Here is a 13,458-nt window from a genome sequence, read left to right on the forward strand (position 1 = left end):
AAACACACAATTTCCCTTTTGAGGCCTTTCATTCCTAGTGAATGTGAATTCTAACTTATTATTTTTTTTTGTAAGCATGGAACAGTTTTGTACATGAGCGCAATTGCTACTGTATAAATGAAATAACAACATATAGCTATTGTAGCATATAATATGGTTCATTTCTGAATTTTATTTCATTTCTAATTAATATTAATTAACTAACATTTTGCATAACAGACTAAAGACAACAAGAAAGACCACAAACACATATTGAGCACATTATCAGACATATACAGAAAGGGGTAAAAACACTCAGGACGCACAATACAGCGCACTTAACAACAACATTTCATAAATAGCGCCATCGCTATTCACGTACAGAAGTTGCACTAATGGGAAAATCACATAAACATTTAAACACACATTTAACCCACAGATCAACACTCAGAACGGAAACAAAGGACAGCCCACAGACTGTACTTAAACCAAACCATTTGTAAATACTAGTTGTAAGTCATATTTACAAGAAACGCTTCTCAATAGTATTCCGAAAGACTGCAAAAACAGTCCAACAGACTGCTGTATGTCCAAGAAGCCAAAATACACTCAATTCACTAGCTTTGGCTGGCAGAACACCAAAAATCGCCCTGCATATCTCCATTCATAAAATTGCACAGAACAAAGGATCCTTGTTTGTATTATGTCCATATTTTAATTCCCTGGGGATACAAAATCACCAAGGAAGAAATATGTTTTTATACCTAAACCTATTTAGGTATTTCCTCTAAGGGAGCCGGCTAATTTAATTCACATTTCACTATGGTACCTTCCAAAAAAGCAACACATTCTTTGATGTGAGCTTGAAACAGGCATGCCAAAAATATTGCAGAATATACAATATTATACCCCAAGTATTGCTTAAAGTACTCTTCGTACGTGCACCGTTCAAATTTCATACAAAGTAGAGAAAAGTCTCCTCATTACCTGCCTACACAAATTGCAATTTGCATATACAAACCTATACAAATCCAAAGTTGGCCAACACAAATTCCAAAATTCCAAAGCTATACCAAACAAATGGTTGTCCAAATTCTAACTGCCAAGTTCTAAATGACCTAACGGTCTTTTTTTAAAATACTCACGCCAAAAAGGTTCTCAGTCAGGAGTGACATCATGTGGAGGATCAAAATCAGGAAGATCAGAAATATACTGGGCTGCAGAGACAAAGAATCCCCAGAACCTCCGTGCACAGAGTACCTCCTTAGTAGAGTCCTGTCCTGTCCTCCTCAGTAGATTTCTGTCTTCTGACAAGATCACTCCCTCAGATAGCCACTTCTCTGATGAGGCCCGTGTTGGCCGCGCCATTTGTAGAAATCAAAATTCCACTTCTCAGGGATTCCACTGATACTTAGTCCTTTTAAACTCACAAAGAAGAACTTGACACAGAAGCTGGAATATAAAAGTACATTTTTATTAACCTCAAATGAGTGAGACTACGTCACACAGAAGCCTTAGCAACTGAATGAGGCAGTCTGCCAGAATGGTCTTACTTCACGTCTTATATACTCTTTATCCTGCTCCAGGCATGTAAGGGAGTTGTACCAATTACATTCCTAAACAAATGGAAAATCTGGAGAGTCAGCAGGTGAGTAGCCTTTGGGGTTTTAGCAGGATATGGGCAAAACATTATAATTACATAGTTCACAAAGGTTAATCTGATTTAGATGGTACTGCAGGGCATGGCATGATTACATGTACAGTATCCCAACCCAAAAGTTAATCATTAAGAGTGTCCCAAATTCAACCTCCAAAAGCCGGACAAACCTATAATTGAAAGCATAACCCATGTAATGAAGAAACATAAAAAGAAACAGTAACAGATGATGAACAGGATAAGGCATATGCAAGGAAACTAAAAGTTAACGATGTCCTGAACATTGATTGGCAATCTCAGACAAAGATCGATCAGGGAAATTGGCTTTGCGAGGTCAGTTTCTTACAGTTCATTTCAGAGTCAAAAAGAAACCTTAGTTCATGTATACATGAACTAAGAAGGCCAGGCCACTTTATTCGCCAGGCTACCTTCACAGGCCTAAGTGAGGGCAACACAAAATGGTGGCACAGAACAAAATGGAGTCAGACTCGAGAAATACAGAACCTCACTGAAAAGGGTTTCTTAGGGTAGTAGTAAAGTCTTAATAGTACAGACAACTTGATGTACCTCCAAGGCATGTATTCTTAATATTTAATCCCTGCCAGTAAAGACGATGTGTGATTCCTATACTTCGAAACCCTCACTGTGTTGTGTACCATTCTGTCCGCTGGCCTCTATTTCAGTGGTTGGGAGATGCCCGACGCGCATGCAGTGGTCCAATCAACGTATTAGGACATGACCGCCGGGATGGCGGTCGGAAAGTCAGCGGTCCAGCCGTAGCGGCATGATTCAGCCATTTAGAAAGACTGCAGCAGATGCAGCCGCAGTGCAGCGCCTTTTGCACATCAGTGCACCATGTGCCATGCAGTTTGTTGTGCATGGCACACAGTGCACAGAGATGAGTGGGGGCACTACATGTGCTCCCAATGCCACTTTTCAGTGGACTACGACAGCATGGGGCCATGTTTGGGGCCCCCCCATCCCTTTCCGACAACCTTTTCATGGTGGGTTTCCCGCCATGAAAATTGAAACAAACATGGCGTCCATGCACACTCTAATGATAAACATAAATATCGTAGTCGTAGTTAACAGTCTTTGTAGAGACAAAGGTTAGTAAAAAACACAGTTAAACAGTATGTAACACGAGTGATCCAGCATTGATGTGGTGTCTTTTATTGTTCAGACACGGAAAGACCAGCCGACACGTGTTTCATCGTGTATGGCACAATCTGCCTACGACTCTTCAGGGCTGTACCGGACGGGTACACATTGAAAGGTCGCTCTATCAGTGATGGTTCCGACCCGACAGTGGGCTTATCCGGCGCACATTAGGAATTCTTTCCGGACGCACCCGTCCTCTCACCCGCTGCACGTAACGGTAACTAGGAGTCACGTGCCTTTACCCCGCCATGCTCCTTACCCTACGAAAACATTTTTAACCACTTATTCCTGAACGTCACATATCATTTGCCTTGTTTTGATATTTTGATTTGGATTGATACTCGGATTCCGCTTGAGAACCTCTACAGACAGACGTGACGTCTTTTTCACCGGTCCTGGGCCCTGTTGGGTCGGAACTATCACCGATAGAGCGATCGTTCATTTGTACTAACCTTTGTCTCTTCAAAGACTGTTAACTACGACTACGATATTTATGTTTATCATTAGAGTGTGCATGGACGCCATGTTTGTTTCAATTTTCCAGGACTGACTTCTGTTAGTACTCTTCTAGGGGGTTATAGGGCGTATCCCCTTGTCCCTTTGCACCTCGCAAAACTAGAAACCTTATTTTTCAATTACTTAGCGTTACTTTTAAGCTGTGCGCCACCTTCTAAAAACTCTTGCTCTGTCCCACATTCCCGCCATGAAAAGGCTGCTGGAAAGGGATATCATAATCCCGATGACTGCCTGCCTCAGCACCGCCGCCATTATAGGCTGTTCTGACTGTCGGGATCTATGGGCCTGGCAGAGTCTGCGTCTTGGGCCTGATAGATTAGGATCCGATCGCCTGTATCATAATACGACGGCCTGGCCGAAGGGATGTCGGCAGTCAGACCGTCACTGACAGTCTGTCGGTGATTCGACCGCCCTAGATCATAATCAGGGCCTTAATCCTCCAGTCCATGAAAAACATGAATATGACCTTGTTTAATGTAGCTGATGCTCAAGTAAAGCACTCCGATCCCTTTGGGTCAAGTTCGAAATATTTAAATACAACTGTAAAAAAAAAAAAAAAAAAGACGAGTGTCTTTGTTTCCTTCCATTGCTTTGGTGGCTCCAGATAGTGCTCAGCCAGGATCCTCATCGATGAAGCATGACACCTGGTGGTGTGTGAGGACAGTCCTTCACATTTTGTGAGATGCCCTACACCTCACTTAATCAAGTGTATTGTGCTTGCTTTTGTATATAGATTCAGAGATTTATTCAGGGTAGCTTCTTCTGTGTGTACATATTAAGCTTGAAGGCCAGCTCACGCGGAATACCCCGTAGCCTCTAGTTCCCTCCCCTAGCAAGCTCTAGGGTTACTTGTGTGGAGATATATCCCAACAATGCCATTAGAAGACAAGGTGCAAGCTCCACGCCTGTCATAGCTGGGATATGTTCAAACACCATCACCCAGTAGTCATGTATGACTGAGCAAGTCCAGGCAAGGTGTGCTTAATCAGTTCCCCCATTGTGGCACTTAGCACAGATATCAGGTCTAGTGTGGTTGAACTTAGCAATATCTAATGGGCATAGAGCATATTGGTGTATACATTTAAAGTGTAGTAATTGTGGCATTGACAGATAGAAATGTCTGTGAGCAACAATATGGCCAAATTTTGTGTGTTATTTCTACCCGAGTTCTGTCGCTCAATCCTCTTGAACTTGTACGGTAGTGTTGGGTTTCAGTTCGAGACAAGATCAAAATATTCTAGAGATCATACGTCCTGCCTCAGTAGTCGACACTGTCAGAGTCAGTGGAGCAAAGTCATCAGGTGAGAGAGGGTAGGAAGGGAGGAGCGATTGTAGCATGTTGTGCATGGCATGTCATTGCCCCATGGTCCCTCCAAAAGGGATGAAACTTGCCTATCCGGGAAGAAGTCCTCCATAGTACGAAAATCATATCTGTGAAGGGTGCGTAGAACTAGTTTCTCCCTGGTGAGTGGGAACCACGGGTTGTCATGCAGCGGGAAGGCGTTAGAATAGAGGGGGCAACTCCAAATATGCAGCGCCCAACAGGTAGTAGACACTGTTTGTATGTCCGTTTTGTCAAGTGGGATTCCCCTGGGTAGGATCTGGGTGTGTGTGATTCTGTCCAGAAGTGCTCGTTCAGGGCGTAGATAGGGTATTTGAACAATAGGGTGGTACCAACGGTATGTGCAATAGCACTGAGCTGCTAAATAATATAAATGTAGGTCAGAGACACCCAGACCACCGTGCTCGTAAGGGAGTGTAAGCATATACCAATGATTAACCGCAAGAGGGTTCCCCGTAGTATATTGAAAAAGTGCAATGGTAGGGGAAGAGGGATGTTTGTAAAGAGGTATAGAAAGTGAGGCAGGATGACTATTTTTATTATAGCAACTCACCCAGCTATGTATAAGGGGAGTTTTATCCAATGCTCTGTGTTGAGATTCATCAATGCCGTCCATAATTTCTTTGTAGAACCTGCTCCCTTTTTCTATGGATTTGGATGCCCAGATATTTGGTTAAATTCAGCGGCCATTTAAGGGGGATCTACGCTGAGGGAGGGAGGGTCATGTCTGTTAACGAGAACAGCTCTGATTTGGTCCAGTTTACACAGAGGCCCGAGAAGTCTCCAAATCTGGCTATCTCCTGCATAAGAGGGGGGAGATTGAGGTGGGGTTGCGGAAGAACTGTAAAATGTCATCTGCATATAGTGATATGGATCACTGAAATAATATCGACTACCAAAATATCGACTACCCAAAATATCGACGAGAAAATATCTACAACCAAAATATCGAGTTTGTATGTACAAACAGGTAAGTACAAAAATATCGAGTACAAAATATCGTTAACAAAAATATAGTTGTAAAAAATATCGACTTTAATAAAAACAATGTTTAATTACATTAATATAAAAAATTAATTACTAAAATATAATTAACAATACTTAAAATAACTTTTAATAATTAAATAATTAATGAAAGTAAAAAAATAATATTTTTTTAAGCATATTTCTTAAAACATATATATATATAGTAACAAAATTTAATTAAATAATAGCCAATATTATTAACGTACAAATACAAAAGAGTAAAAATTACTATTCCCACTGCAAAGAGTGCAACAGTGGATATATGACGTTACAACGCAACTTTTACAACGCACTACCATTACAACGTAAGTATTGGTAAGTATATAATAATTTTTTTACATTTTAATTATTTAAAATTATTTAAATATAATTTAATTTAATTTAATTTCATTAAATTAAATTAATGTAAATTTAATTTTACTTTATTTTTACACTGTACCCCTGTACCCCGGTACCCCAAAACTGACCCTGAACCCTAAAAAAACCCTTTACCCAAAAACCCAAAACTGACCCTGAACCCTAAAAATACCCCTTTACCCAAAAACTAAAAACTGACCCTGAACCCTAAAAATACCCCTTTACCCAAAAACTAAAAACTGACCCTGAACCCTAAAAATACCCCTTTACCCAAAAACCCAAAACTGACCCTGAACCCTAAAAATACCCCTTTACCCAAAAACTAAAAACTGACCCTGAACCCTAAAAATACCCCTTTACCCAAAAACTAAAAACTGACCCTGAACCCTTAAAATACCCCTTTACCCAAAAACTAAAAACTGACCCTGAACCCTAAAAATACCCCTTTACCCAAAAACTAAAAACTGACCCTGAACCCTAAAAATACCCCTTTACCCAAAAACTAAAAACTGACCCTGAACCCTTAAAATACCCCTTTACCCAAAAACTAAAAACTGACCCTGAACCCTTAAAATACCCCTTTACCCAAAAACTAAAAACTGACCCTGAACCCTAAAAATACCCCTTTACCCAAAAACTAAAAACTGACCCTGAACCCTAAAAATACCCCTTTACCCAAAAACTAAAAACTGACCCTGAACCCTAAAAATACCCCTTTAATTTAACATAATTAGCAATTAATCAATTAAATTAAATTAATTACCAATTACATTTTAATTAATTAACAAATATTATTTAATTACCAATTAATTAAATATTACTACCAATTAATACATTTACATATTTAATAAATAATAATTAAATTACTTCCCACCCTATTCCCCTATAAACCCACAACCCGCTACAGGAAATACATTATTTTAATTTACATAATTAGCAATTCATCAATTAAAATAAATTAATTACCAATTAAAATTTTAAATAATTAACATATAATATTTAATTACCAATTAATTAATTATTACTACCAATTAATAAATTTACATATTTAATTAATTATAATTAAATTACTTCCCACCCTATTCCCCTATAAACCCACAACCCGCTACAGAATAAAATTACACAATAATTTAAAAAAAATCTTTAATTAAAAATAATTATAACATAAAATGACACTTTTCACACATATTATAACATAAAAACACTATAAATAATTACATATTATATAAAAAAAGATATTTTTTACTTTCGATATTATTTACAGTCGATATTACTTCACTTACCTTAAAAACGATATTTTGGCTGTCAATATTCTGTCCTGTCGATATTTTCTCCAAACGATATTTAAAACTCGATATTTGGTCCATTCGATATTGTGGAGTCGATATTATGTCTGTGCACCAGTGATATTACTCGATGCTATGCATAAGCTGTAGCCCGCGGTGCGAATGGCACTCCTGAATTGCCTTGACCAAAATATCCATTGCCATTATAAATAAAAGGGGGGGGGGGTAGTGGGCAACCATGTCGAGTACCACGCAGAATCGAGAACGCATCTGATAAAGTGCCATTCACTCGAACGCGGGCCATCGGATTCGAATATAATAACATAATTAATTATATGAACTGGGGGGAATGCCCAGTTTGCCAAGCTCTGCCCTAAGAAAAGGACACTAGAGGGAGCCGAAGGCCTTCTCTGCATTGAGCAGGTACACTGCAACAGGGACGGCGGGGAAGATTTTAATGAGTACGGCAAAAACAGTTTGAAGATTCAAGGAGGTGGACCAATGGGGAACAAACCCAGACTGTGCCGACGAAACAAGTTGTTCCATTAGCAGAGCAAGTCTGGTTGCTAGCACCTTAGCCAATATTTTATTATCCAAATTTAACAGTGATAATGGGTGATATGACGGGCGTCCACCAGGATCTTTACTTGGCTTCAGCAGCAAAGTGAGGACTGCTTCTTGGAGCGTCGGGGGTGAAGTGCCAATCTGCATGGCCTCGTTGTTTGATGCTAACAATCGCAGTGCAAGTTGTTGGTTATACGTTTTATAAAATACCCCGGTTAGTCCATCAAAACCAGGCACTTTGCAACCATCAAGGATGTCGATAGCCTGAGTCACCTCATCAAGTGTTAGGGGTTCAGTGAGGAATTGTCTCTGACCGTCCTCAAGCCACACCATGGTGACATCTGGCAGGTATATCGAGAGTGCCTCTGGGTCATGAGATACCTGGGAAGAGTACAGTTTGTGGTAATAAGTAAAGAACGTGGCCATGATGTACTCTGCTCCCGCAATGGACTCGTCATTCTCTGATCGGAGTTCCGCAGCGTAGTTGGTCGACGTGTTGGGGCGTAGAATGCGAGCAAGGATATGATCAGGTCGCTCGCCCTTGCCATAGCGACGAGCTTGGTTGTGTTTGCTCATGTATGCAGTTTCCCTTTCTGCCAACTCACTATATTCAGCCATAATTCCGCCCATCGAGGCAACCTAGGTTCTCGATCAGGCTCCTCTCTATGCTCCAGCTCCTGCTGTTTCGTTTCAGTTGGCTTAACTGCATGCAGATATCCCTGAGAATGCCCACCTGTTTGGTTATGCCCATCCCCCTGATTAAGGTGCTGAATAGAAAGTGTATCCGGATTGCGTAGGGTGATGAGTACGCCACTCATCATGCAGCATATAGGTGTCAATGATGTGGCGAAGTTCCTCCCAGGCTTTTGGTTTGACAGATGGGTGTATACTAGTGGAGTCAGCGTGCTAACCGAGTGGTAAATTAAGATTCCCACCAATAACAAAATGGTCCACCCCGAAACTGTCATGTCGGGAATGGGGGTTTAAAAAAAGTTGGGGTCATCAGTGTTAGGGGCATATATATTAACTAATAATATACTTTTGTCTCCCAGTGTTCCATGTAGAAGCAAGTATCGGCCTTCTGTATCCGAATAATGTGAGTGATGAAGAAATGGTACAGTTTTATGAATTAAGATACAGGTACCACATGAATAGGAGCTATAATACGAGAAATAGCGATGTGTAACCCAATTCCTAGCGGCATGCGGGGAGAAATGTGTCTACTGAAGAAAAACTATTTTTTGCAGAATGCCTATTAAGATATGCCAGTACCTGTTTCCCTTTGCGGGGATTGTTAATACAGCGTAGATTCCAGGTAACTAGGCCAAGGTTGATGAACTTGACCATGTTGTGGAGTTAATATGAAGTGCTCATACGTAGTCCCAGGAGCCGTGTGATATACAACAGTATAGGTGATGAATAGTAAGGTGTTGCGTGCAGCATAAAAAAACATTTCAACTCTAGTAAAACATTCCCAAATAGATGCCTCACCCCCACCCACACTAGATTAAAAAAGATCCTGTGAATCCCATTAAACCCATCAAAAAAGAAAGAAAAACATAACCCGCAACAGTCAAGAATGGTGTTCACCATGGGGGCATGGAAACGCCACGGACTCCGGCTGTCCCTAGAAAGCATAATATCTGAGCTGATGCATGGTACTCGCCACCACAGATTCAGATACGCAAGCAAGGAGATATACAATGCGAATCATTTGCTGACATATATAAAAGCAAGGGGACAAGGGCAACAGAGATCAAAACCAGCGGCCAATCACCCCCTCATGCATGTTTCAAGATGTAGTTGGCGGGCTCCTGTGTCCCCGCATCCCATTAGAATCGGGGGGCGCATGCCCATTAGTGGGGGAGCCAGCACAGATAGATGTGTAATAGGCCTTGGCATCTGCAGGGGTGTCGAAGATCTTGCATCGTCCCTTATATTCAATCCGCAGTCAGGCCAGGTACAGCATGGAGTAGCGGAAGTACAGTTTGCGGAATGCATTTTTAACACTGCTGTACTTCCTCCAAGTTTCCTGTACCATTTGGGTGAAATCAGGAAAAATTTAGATGTTTGAACCATGGTATTGTAGGGGACCCTTTTCCCGGGCCAGCCGCAGTGCTGTATCTCTGTCCCTATAGTTAAGCAGATGCACTATAAGGATTCACAGGGTAGCGCCTTCTGTTGTCGCTGGCCCAATGAGCAATGTGCACAAACGACCGCAAATGTGTTGGAAAAGCTAGGGCGATCAAAGATGCACAGCAGCAGTTGTTCAACAAATTTCTCAGGACACCCCATGTTGGTAGTCTCTGAAATTCCCGCGATACGAATGTTATTTCTTCAAGATCTGGCCTCAAGGTCCTCGTTCTTAATTGCCACTTGTTTTAAAAGGCGCTCCATTTTGTCTAGGCATTTCTGCGTTGTCACAGAGTTATCCTCCAGGCAAGAGATCCTTTCTTCAGGACTATTGATCCCGACGCCCTGTCTGTTCATCCGCTCACATAGACTGTCCATGTGGCCAGTCAGTGGGTCGAAACGAGCCTCCATGGCTCCGAAGCCCACTTTAAGTTCAGCCATCACAGCTGAAATGTCACATGAGGATACAGCCATGCCGCCGCGCCCTGAGGGCGCCTGTGAATCTGACTGGGGACCAGCGCGGACAGCGAGGTCAAATGTAAGCCTTTTCTGCTTGGGGGCCGAATGACACGTCAAGTTTTCAGTTGGCCAACACCCAGAATATAGGGCGATAATGTGCGCTCAGGTTATCTTAACTCCTCATCCCCAGCTAGGCCCAACCCACAATTGTCATACAGGCTTTAGTTAGTGCCATGGAGCTTCTTAACACACGGGGAAGTTAAAACCCAGGGTGGGTCCCACCTTTGCCAGGGAGCACTCCAGGTCAGCAAGTATCCAGCAGTGGATTGCGTGAAATGTCACCAGCGGATCCCCTTACGTTGTGCCTTAATCCGTAAATGAAGATTTGGTGGTAGGCCACAATGACTGCGATCAAGTGGTCTTTCAGTAGGCAGGAGGACTATCCTCAGCCCAGGCAGACGCAGGTGGAGCAGCACACCGACCCAGTGGATCAGTAGGTAAATAACAAGGGGTCTGGCCAGGTGGGGGGGCAAAATGCTCAGCGTTCATCACCCCATGTATCTTCAGCCCACCGAATAGTCAGACAGTAGTTTCTGTCTCAGGCAGCACCGCTATATAGCAGATGGTCTATGTTACGGTCCCGGGGGGGCTGTCAAGCAGTTAAGTGGGTGCAGCACTACTCCTTCGCACTGCCCCACGTGTGCCAGTAATTTTTGTATTTGCCAAGTTAAGCCCATTCTCACAGGTGGGCCCCACTGCTCCTCACCAGCAGCTATCTCCGAAGTGTAGTGGATATAGGTGGGCGCAGTGTCCCAGCCTTGCAGTGCAGGCATCAGTCAGGGGAGAAGCATGGCCCACGATGATCAGCCAGTTGCCCAGGCCCAGGATGCAAGCCTCCTGCACTCCTGCCTCACATCCGGCCTGCAGCTTCACATCCCCAGGATCGGGAGCAGGGCCGTGTGCCAGATCAAGAGGAGCTGACCGCTCCGCAGCCTGAACACATAGGAGGGGGGGTGCGCCGGTAACTGATGAAATCGGGCGATCTCAGCCTCAGGCTCACCCACTGCCCCTGTTGCTGCGGGGCCTGTAAGGCAGTGTGGGCGGCGCAGCATCGCCCCGACTCTCTTCAGCTTCAACTCACGGTGTTGCAGGCAGGCATCGCCCTCACCTCGACAGTGCTCCTAGCGAATCACAGGACCTCAGAGTCACTGCAGTGGCAAGCAGAATATCAGGGTCCGCCGGGCACGGAGCGTTGTGGTCGTGGCAACACCCCCAAGGAAAGTTTTATTAGTTTGTCTAGTAACCACAATCTTTTGACCAATTTTAAAGCCAAGTTAAGAACCCTGAACACCTAGCTACTAGACAATATCTATTTTAAAGTAACTCTTAATGATCCAAACATTTTAGGCTGTATGCTGAGGTAGATTGTGGACAGTCAAAATATCGATTTTTAAATATCGAACTACATTAATATCGAGTTTTTTTTTTAAATATTGCAGGGACAGAATATCCCAAGGTAAGTGATATCGTTTTTTGAATATCGAAGTAAGTGATATCGTAAGCAAAAATATCGATTTATTTTAGTGCTATGTATTTTGGTATGTATTTTAAATGTATGTTAAACAGTTGTTCAATGTATTTTTATACATTTTAAAATAAATGTTTAGCAATTAGTAATTTTGTTAAAGTAAATTTTGTGTTTTAGTATCAGAGCGGGTTGTGGTTTTAAAGGGGAATAGGGTGGGAAGTAATTTAATTATAATTAACTAACTAATTAACTAATTCATATGTTTTTATTTATTGGTATTGAGTATTAATTAATTGTTAATTATTAATGGGTAAAGAATTGTAATTAAGTAGTTAATTATATTAATTATAAGTGATTTAATATTAATTTTATGCATTGTTACTGTTAATTAATTTATTGTTAATTATGAATTACTTGGTGATTAATTTTTATTAAGCGATTAATTGATAATTAAATTTATTATGTTATTTTTTATGTGTAGTGGGTTGTGGGTTTAGAGGGGAATAGGTTGGGAAGTAATTAAATTAATTAATGAGATTGTTTGTATTTATTGGTATTTATTATTAATGAATTGTTAGTTAATTATCAATTGGTCATTATTTTTTATTAATTAGTACATCATATTAATTATAATTAATGTATTATAAATTTTTATTTATTGTTATTGTTAATTAATAATGTATTGGTGATTATTTTTATTAAGTGATCATTTAATAATTAAATAATTATGTTATTTTTTATGTGTAGTGGGTTGTGGGTTTATAGGGGAATAGGGTGGGAAGAAATTACAATTAATGAGATTGTTTTTATTTATTGGTATTGATTATTAATTAATTGTTAATTATTTATTTGTAATTCATATTTATTTATTAATTAATTTATAATTATATCAATTATAATAAATGTATTAGTAATTGTTGTTAATTGATTAATTGATAGTTAAATTAATTGTGTTTTTGTATGTGTAGTGTGTCGTGCGTTAAAGGAGGAATAGTGTAGGATGTAATTTAATTTTATTTAAGTAAATATTAATTTTAATTTATTTGTATTTGTTGATAATGTTTTTGTAAATGAATAATTAATATTTTTTTTATTATAAAAAAGTATTTAATTGAAAAGTATGTTAATTTAACCCCTAAGCTATCCAACGCTTTCCTTACTCTTGCACTCACTGGAGTGGGGATAGTAATTTTTACCCCTACGCTATCCAGTGTTTTCCCTATTGTTGAACTCACTGGAGTGGGAATAGTAATTTTTACCCCTACGCTATCCAGCGCTTTCCCTACTGTTGCACTCTCTGGAGTGGGTATAGTAATTTTTCCCCCTATGCTATCCAACGCTTTTCCTACTGTTGCACTCTCTGGATCCATCTGGGTGATCCATCTAGGTGAGAGGGTTCAGTCAAACAGCCAGGTCTTGAAATCCTTAATTGGGTCATTGACTGGGATTG

The sequence above is a fragment of the Lissotriton helveticus genome, chromosome 2_1 (assembly GCF_964261635.1).
Source record: "Lissotriton helveticus chromosome 2_1, aLisHel1.1, whole genome shotgun sequence".
NCBI classification, from domain to species: Eukaryota; Metazoa; Chordata; class Amphibia; order Caudata; family Salamandridae; genus Lissotriton; species Lissotriton helveticus.